The 8,921-nt window shown below is 49.7% G+C and overlaps 1 protein-coding gene across 18 annotated transcripts in view; it reads left to right on the forward strand.

Annotated features, from left to right (window-relative positions):
- Nucleotides 1-8,921, forward strand: part of TCF7L2 (transcription factor 7 like 2) — a 195,020-nt gene that overhangs the window by 40,675 nt on the left and 145,424 nt on the right. The gene's annotated exons all lie outside the window — the stretch shown is intronic.

The following is an 8,921-nucleotide window of genomic DNA, read 5'->3' on the forward strand; positions in this document are numbered from 1 at the left end:
CAAACATGTCCAGGGTTTTCACATAAGAAGACCCTCCCCCTTTTTAAGGTAGACATGGGTTTTATCGGAGGTTAGCCTCTGTAACAGGAAAAGGGGGGAGAGCAGGGTTGAGCAGGGGTGGCATCAGATGGCAGTGCAAATATCAGAAAGTGTCTGCCAGCCCAATGAATTCTCATTTTTATTTTATTTTATTTTATTTTATTTTATTTTATTTTATTTTATGTTTTATTTATTTATTTTTCAAAGATTTTTATTTATCTGACAGAGACACAGCGAGAGAGGGAACACAAGCAGGGGGAGTGGGAGAGGGAGAAGCAGGCTTCCCACCGAGCAGGGAGCCGGATGTGGGGCTCGATCCCAGGACCCTGGGATCATGACCTGAGCGGAAGGCAGACGCTTAACGACTGAGCCACCCAGGCGCCCCTGGATTCTCATTTTTAAATGGTGAAGATTGCGCAGACTGTCCCTGTATCAGAACTTAAAACAACTGTTATTTACTGCGTGGTTACCAAGCAAAGCACTTTATAGACATTATGCAATTTAATTACAGTGTGAGGCAGGCTCCTTTTCTGGAGGAGGGAACACTGACACAGGAAAGGAAAGTAACTTGTTCAAAGTCACACAGCACGGAAGGGGTTAGAAGCCTGAGCACGCAACCTGCCACTTCTCCTCTCATCAGTATACATTTAAAAAACATTTTTAAAGAGATTTATTTATTAGAGAGAGAGAGAGAGAGCACACACACATGCGCAAGCCGGTGGGGCAGGGCAGAGGGAGAGAATCTCCACCTGGCTTCCTGCTGAACACGGAGCCTGATGCGGGGCTCGATCTCACAACGCTGAGATCAGGACCTGAGTCGAATTAAGAGTCGGACGCTTAACTGATGGAGCCACCCTGGGGCCCCGAATCATCAGTATACATTTATACACTGTATTTGCCTACTGGGAACAATATGTGGTAACCAGAAGTGCTAAGACTTGGGTAATGCTTTTGCATGGCTTTGTGTTTTTATGAGTCATCACAACATCTACATCAAATTAAGAGACTGTGTTCTGCAGTCCGAGGGGTGTTTTTCCATGTCCACTCCATCAGTATCGCTCGTGGATGGATTTTGGACCTTCTGAAGGGATGCCGTGTCTTCAGCAGGCTTTCTCTGTTTGCATGAGACTTTCCAGTTTATGGGTTTTGTTTTTGTTTTTGTTTTTTCCTCAGGAGGACCCTGAGTGTCCAGGCCTGTGTAACAGATCAGTTGAAACGGTCCTATATTGTCTGTGTGTCCTGTGGCTGAGAGGGCCCATCCCTGAGGGTGGGAGAGGCGGGTGGGCGCCTCGTGGCACACTCGGTGTTGTACCTGAAGGAGTCTGCATGCTGCCGAGGTCCTTCTGGTGGGGTTCTGAGCCCCTGTTACTGTATAATACTGTCTTAGCTTGGCGCCTGCCTTCTCGGGAGCTGTTGGCATTGTATAGACACCATGTCCGTTTGCTTTCTGGGAGGAGGGGGTGAGGTCCTCTTTGGAATTTGCAGACGGCTGCATGGCGTTGCTGGGTAATTCTTCTCATGGTCTGGATGGAAAGTGGAATACACTGAAATTTCAGTTATTCATCACAGAAGTGAATACGTGTGTAGAGGATGATCCTGGCCTAAGGATTTCCTGCTGGTAGGACTTACTGCTTCCTAATGGGTGTTGCCTGTAGATCCCAGAAACTGGGGATCCTGGGAAAGCCCAAACAATATGTAGTCTTTCTGATCAATATCTCTGTCTACCTTATGTTGAACTGGAAAGGTATGCAGACTGGACTCAGGACACCCGGGGCCTCATCCTGGCTATTTGATATACTCCCCCAGAGCCCATTTTCTCTTCTGTAAGATGAAGTAGGGAGCAGCCCATCACCATATATGTTCTCTGGCATGCTAGCCCTTGGAGTGTCCTCCACAAGGACTGTGGCCAAGTAGTTCTGGGGGATGTTGCATAAACAGATGCTCACAGGAAGGTCTGAGAAGGCCTTTAGGTAAAGAGAACCTGGGCAGCCCTTTGTAGGGCTGAACAGCACGCTCTGGGGAAATGTGGGCTTAGATGGTGCTTGAGTGGCCCTTCCAGATCTCGGATCTCCGTCTGTGACAGTTCATCAGCACCTGCTCCGTCAAGAGATGGTCACCATGTTGGGAGCATGAGCTGCGGTAGAAAGGGACCAGTGTTTGTGGAATTCACTGCCCAGGGCCCATGGCAACCAGGCTCTGGAGGGAGGAAGGGAAGTCGAGCCTGACCTGGCTGGGGGCATGAGAGTGTTGGCAAGGACAAGTGCACAGGCGTGTATGGAAGGGAGTTTGTCCCCGTCTGGCCAGTGTCTTCTGGGCAGAAGTGAGCAATCTGTGGGTCCACATGGGCAGATGGACTCGCCTAAGATCACGCAGCTAGCCAGTGGCCCAGATTTGATGAATAACTCAGAACAGGACACCAGAGCTGTTTAATCTGCCAAATGGGGCTAGGATGATGTCTTTTCTGGACAGCGTAAGCAATGATGTTTGCTCAGGATGGCCTTTGGCAGTGCTCTTGTTGTCCTACTACTGGCAAACCGTCTTTTGGGCCCGGAGGGGAGGGCAACAAATCATGACTCTGGTAGAAGACTCTGAATGCATGAGCACATCACATGGGTACCTTGGCCCGTGCGATCGATGGCTGCAAATTTACCGCATTGCCTTTGGTTGGACAGGCACCTTTATTTTTCTGTTTCTGGGTATTTGATGTGGTTGGGTCATATTTCTCTCTTCCAAATTCCCTCTCCGTTCTCTGCCTCCACCCCTCAGCCCTCCACTGAGCCAGTAAGCCACAACCTCTAAGGATTCTGCTTCATCTTTAACTATGTGCGAACTGGGCTTTGACAAACCCGATTTAACTGGGTATTTTTGGAAGGCTCTGAAGGAACGCAGAGCACTCCGGAGGGCAGGCCTGGTGTCAGGAAGGTTTCCTGCAACCTGTGCATACAGGGACATACCTTCCTCAACCAGCTCTTAGCTGGGGGGCGGAATGTGCTGGCTGGGAGGGGAGGGGAGCCACGGAAGGTTCGAGAACTCCAGGTTCTCCTGTCTTTGGATGCTTTGTGTGAAAGTGAGGCCTGAAACTTTTATCACCACTGCTACAGGTGAAAGACTTTCATTTGGCTCTGCTGGTCCAACAAAGACTATTTTATTTATGTGTTTCCAAGCCCTTAAAAATTCTTTTAGGGCACATCAGTGGGGAGTTAATAGAAACTTTGAAATAAGAAAAATGCCTGCAGGGTAAGTAGAACCCCAGCCAGCCGGCTCTGAGCTTGCTGTGTGCTGTTAGCTGGGAGGTTGGTTCTCCAAGAAGTGGCTGGTAGACAGGTTACGGAGCTCAGTTGTTCTCTCCAACGCCATTGTTTTCAATGATTAAGTGAGGGTTTTATCTTTTCCTTCTTTGAGTGCAGAGGGAGAACTACTCTAAACTTTTCTCTGGGCATGTTAAGTCCTGGAGGGATCTTCTAACCTTTCTGGTTTGTGCCACAAAGAAAGCTAGGTGGGTTGTGTGTGTGTTTGTGTGTGTGTGTGTAAGAGATGGCTTGTATGAGGCTCCCCTTCCTCCCCCCTCAACCCTGAACAAAATCACTCTCAGTGATACTGGTTGTTTTTATTGTCTTCTGAGTGTTGAGTTTAAATTTAAACAGAGGACATGTGAATCTAAGCCAGGCATCACTAAGATTGTTTGTTTTCCCGCAAAGTAATTTCCTAAAGAATTAAATACGCCTTTGTAACTCGACACGGCATTGTTTCCGTTTATTGGCATAGGTGGGAGGTGCTTTGGGGTCTGAACCCAGCTGCTGAGAGGTGAGGAGACTTGAGGCAAGTCCCAGCAGCTCTCTGGGCCTCAGTTTCTTCATCTGTAACCTGGCACGATAATACCAGCGCTCGCGGGTGGTTAGAATTAAGTGGGGTGACAGGTTGCATCCCCCAGCTCCTGTTGGCAGGAAGAGAAAGCTGTAACTTAGGAAACCTGTCAGTTGTATTCAGCTTTGTATGGGGCCCGGGACAATACCAAGGTGACAGACTTTAGACCCGGGTGTTTTCAGTTCGGTGAACTGGTCCTGGAGCGTCCGTTCTGTGCGGTGTGAGCTGGTCACCAAGGTGGCTGGCTGGGGGCTTGGCTTCTCTGTTCTCTGTGGTCCGCAGGGTCCAAATTGTTTAGCTCAGCGGGTTTTCAAAGGGAGGTGATCTTGGTCCCCAGGGGGTATTTGGCATTGTCTGGCGACTTTGAGGATTATCACTTCTTGGGGGCTGCTACTGGCATCTAGTGGGCAGAGGCCAGGGATACTGCTAACCATCCTCCCAATACACAAGACAGACCCCTACAACAAAGACTGCTCCAGCCCAAAGCATCAGTGGGGCCGAGGTTGAGAAACCCTGGTTGAGTGTCTGGTGCGTGTGTGTTTCCTGTTCTGTGTTTGGTAAAGGGAACTTAGCCATGCCGCCCCATGTGGGGAATGCCCATCTGTGCCCCAGTCCTGGTGTTGGTTGATGGCAGCATCAGGATTTAAGTAGGTCCCCGAGTAGCCTTTAGACCCAATAGGAAAAAGAATTTAATGTGATTTATTTAGAGGTTCTATTAAATTGTCGTCACTTCTGCTTTGAGACTTTCTCTTCAAAAAACTACAGTAAAACACAAAAGGTAATAAAAATCACATTATCCCTCCACTTTTTCTTGGAGGGGGTCATATTGAAGAAGTCGGAATTCCTCACCTCTTCAGATGTAACTGCTTCCAACAATTTGATATGTCTGTAAATTTTGCTTATCTTTAAATTTTACTTTAGAGTGTGTGTTCTTATATATATGAGAATATATATTGTATATATGAATATATTCTTATATATTACACATTCATACATATATGAATAAGTATAGAAAGAAATTAATTTTGGAATCTCCAACGATCAGAGACTTACGTAATAACCAAAGGCAGCCCCGATTATGTATATGGGCAAAGCATTTGCGAACAGTGTCTCCTTTGTGTAGCATACAAATAAGCTTTTCTTTGACATTGGACGTGCAAGTAGGCCTTCTCCAATAAGGGCCTCTCTCTGTCCCTCCCACCTTTGAGCAAACATTATTTATTGTGGCTGATATGTGATCAGGTCTTGATTTGGGGCTTCTCTTTGATGCTCCGTCTTTGTGGGCTCTCACCCACGTGCCCCTGGAGATCCTTCGGCTGTCGGCGGCTTTGTTTGCCAGCCACCCATGTAGTGTCAGTAGCATCTGCTTTGTGGCGAGCTGTCCCCAGAGCCCCAGCATGGCCTGGGGATGGTCTCCATGACTAGAATTGGGTGTCTCCTGGAGCCACTTTTCGACTCCGAAATAATGGCTGTGCTCTGTTCCCCCCTCCCCTCCCTGACCCCCTTTCCCAGCCTGAACCATTTTGAGCTTTGTTTCTAGGAACTTACCAAATGTTTTATGGACAAGCCGGGGTGGGGTGGGGGGAAGGAACTCGTCTGAGGTAACCGCCTTTGTGCCAGCCACTCAGCCCCCTCATTGTTCCTTTGAGGCCAGGAGATGGGATTCTCATTCAACAGGTGAGGACTCTGACTGTGGCTTCTGTTGGGGAACTTGTTTGAGATTCCCCAGGCAGCAAGTGTCAATGCCAGGATTTGACTCAAATCCCGAGACCTCATATGGCGGTAGACCAGCACTTCTCCACGGCTCTGAGCTTGACAGCAGAAGCGGAAGCTGGAGGCTGCACCGGTCCCCAGGCAACAGGGGCCGGGGACATGTGCTTTCTCTGTGGGGAATGCGGGAATGGACACATTCAGAGAGGCACGTTAGGTGTCCTTGGGGCTGAAAGAATGAAGTGAAGCCTGGAATTGGGACTTCATGGATTGAAGAAACGGAGCTGGAGAGAGGGGAAATTGATTGCCCTAAACCAATCATTTAGTTGGGACTTCCTGAATGAGAAGAGACGTGGGGTTCCTCGAGAGCATGGGGAGTGCCAGGGAGTGGGGAAGGCTCTGGGGAGGGGTGCTGTTGGGGCGGGCAGTCCCGTGTGAGCCACTGTGGTGGGAGAGTGAGGGAGTCGAGTGGGGGAGGAAGGGGGAGGATTAGACCCCGGATGGTGTCCTGAGCCTCCCAGACTCCAGATGAACCATGGCAGTGTTCTGGGAGCTGTGAAGATGCTGCAGGGGAGTGCGGAAGTGAGAGTTTAAACGGATTCACTAGCTGCTACTTCCCTGTGAGAATGTGTCTTCAGTGGATAGTGGTCCTTCAGGGTCCTGTGGTCTTTATTCAGACTGAGAGATGATAGGGCCCAGGTATATCACAAATCGGAAATGGGGCAGGAAGACGTTTTGTAGGAGGGCTTCCTTGTCTGGAATTGGGATGGCATTTTTCTCCTCCCAGCTGTGACTCACCATGAGTTTTCAGACAATTAATATGACCTGCCCCACATACTGAGTGGAAGTGGACTTCTGGTGTGGACGTCTTTGCCCAGTTCCACTTTCAAACCCTCTTTTTTTTTTAATTAATTTTTTTTTGAGGGAGTGCACGTGTGTGCAGTAGTGGGGGGGGTTGGGGCAGAGGGAGAGAGAATCTCAAGCAGGCCCCACGCTCAGCACAGGGCCCGATGTGGGGCTTGATCTCAGGGCTCTGAGATCATGATCTGAGCCGAAACCAAGAGTCGGACGCTTTACCGACTGAACTACCCAGGTGCCCCTCAAACCATCTATTTGATCCCTGGCTGTGTCTTCTGTGTAAGCCTGCTATGGTAGTCATGGCCGGGTAGGGGAATGGGGGCCTTTGTTTTATGATGTTCAGACCTGAGACACATTACCTGACACCTAGTGGGTATTGTGCCAAAGATGGATGGATGAATGAATGGATGGATGGACGAATGAATGAATGAATGAGGTTCTTGGTGCTCAAGGCAGTCTTCTAGATCGACATGCCATTTGGTCATTTTGATGGTGTGTTGTGCCCATGTGATTGGCAGGACTCTTCTATCCAGGTAGCATGTTTCGGGTTTTGCCGGGAGGAAGGTTGGTTCTGAGAGGATGGAGGGGGGGCTCAGGCCTGTCTGTGGCACTAGTTGGCAGGGGCACTGTGGAGAGGCTCTCCAGCTCAGTGGGCTTTAATCAAGCTGAAACTGCCTGAATTCTAAGTTGTTTGCTCCTCTGAGGTTCATCGTTGGGGCCGCACTCTGGCTTGTGGAATGCTCCCACCCTCTGCTGACCCTCTAGCAGAGAGCAGCGGCTCCTAAAGTGCCCTGGACTGCCCGTGGTTCTCACACTCCCTCCCTTGCCATGGGATGGCAAGGCTGCTTTTTCGCCCTGAGTGGTGAGGATTGCTCCCAAGAGGTGGTCTGCAAAGGGGACGGGCGGGGGGGAAGCCGGAGGAAGCAATCCCTGCATGGTTGTCCTTGTTGCCATTCTGGAGTGCTTGCCTGGAATCAGAAGGAATGAAAGGAAAAACCGCTCTTGGTGGTTTGGGCAAGGATTTTAGTTGACAGATCGGGTAGTTCCCCTCTGTCAGACTTGTTTTGTTTTGACCAGAGTCGGGCCAAGGTACCATTGTCTGAAGGTGGAGTATAGCTGTTACATGTTCTGAGAAATAGAAATCAAGACGGGTCCAGGGGAGCCACAGAGGCAGGGAAAGAATGGGGCCAGTAGGGATGCTGCATCGAGGGCGCGGGGCCAGGGGGTGGGGGGTGGCCCTCCTGGTGTCCCAGAGGAAGAACTTGTTAGATTTGGAGAGAGTGAAGATAAATTTGACCCTAAGGGCCTCCGCTTCCTTTTAGAGACTTTTCCTGTGAAACATAAAATGGAACTGAGGAGATGTAGCAAACTGGAAAACAGCACATTCTGTCCATAATGAAAGCCGTCCCCCAAGAATTTCTCTATTTTATCCCTTTAGCCAAATTTCTGTTTCTAACAGGGGAAAGGGACCAGAGATAGGCTTGTTTATGTTCTTGGTTGAAACCTCGGTTTTTATATTTCAAGCCCATTCTCCTGGGTGAGAACAAGCAAAGCCTGAGGCTGGTTCACCGTGGTGTGCTGGCTGCCCAGGCCCTCCCACGTGGGCCAGCAGGCAACGGGGCGCTGGCGATCTAGGCCCCCCCACCCCCCCGCTTTACTTCTCGGCACAGAACTTAAAGTGCACAGACCTCAGGTATATTCAGCTGTCTGATTTTTATATGTCTACACCTGTGGAACCACGACTCAGGGCAAGGGCAAGGACGTTTTCAGTGTCCTGAAGGCTCTGCTCTGTCCCTTCTCAGAGAGAACCATTTCTGATTTTAGTTTTTCTCTTTTTCCACTTAATATACATTGAGTTATCATTTGTATTTTCATAGCCCCCTCCATCAAAAACCAGTCTGTTAGAATCTTTACATGTTTCTTAGAAGAACGCTTTTTGAGTCTCCTATGTGTCAAAGAATTGTAGTTGGAAAAGCCTGAGACACACCTTTGCCTGGGAACACAAGTCCCCACTGCTGCTGGGAGCCCTGTGGGGCCAGCCTGAGCCCCCCCCCTTGACCCTCCACCCTCTTGCTTCTTCCCACCACGCAGCCGGGCCCCTGTGCCTTCTGTCCCCACAGTCCATTCCCCACACCCTCAGGGGGACACCTCCGGTGGCTACTGCATTTTGCACCCTCTTAAGATGACATTCCTTCCCCTGCAGCATTGGCATCTCTGTTTGTGATGGTCATTGCCTGGTGTGGTTATTTGATGAACGCGTGCTTTCCCTTCAGCTGGAGAACGGGGCAGCGTCTGGTACGCAGTGCGCGCCCAGTTCAAGTTTGTTGGATGATTGGTTAAGGGGGTACGTTGTGAAGGAGAAAGGCTCATGGAACAGCGTTTGGCTTGTTTGGGTGTGTGTGTGTGTGTGTGTGTGTGTGTGTGTGTACATGGGGTTTGGCTCTTTTGGG

The sequence above is a fragment of the Phoca vitulina genome, unplaced genomic scaffold, assembly GCF_004348235.1.
Source record: "Phoca vitulina isolate PV1807 unplaced genomic scaffold, GSC_HSeal_1.0 scaffold28, whole genome shotgun sequence".
NCBI classification, from domain to species: Eukaryota; Metazoa; Chordata; class Mammalia; order Carnivora; family Phocidae; genus Phoca; species Phoca vitulina.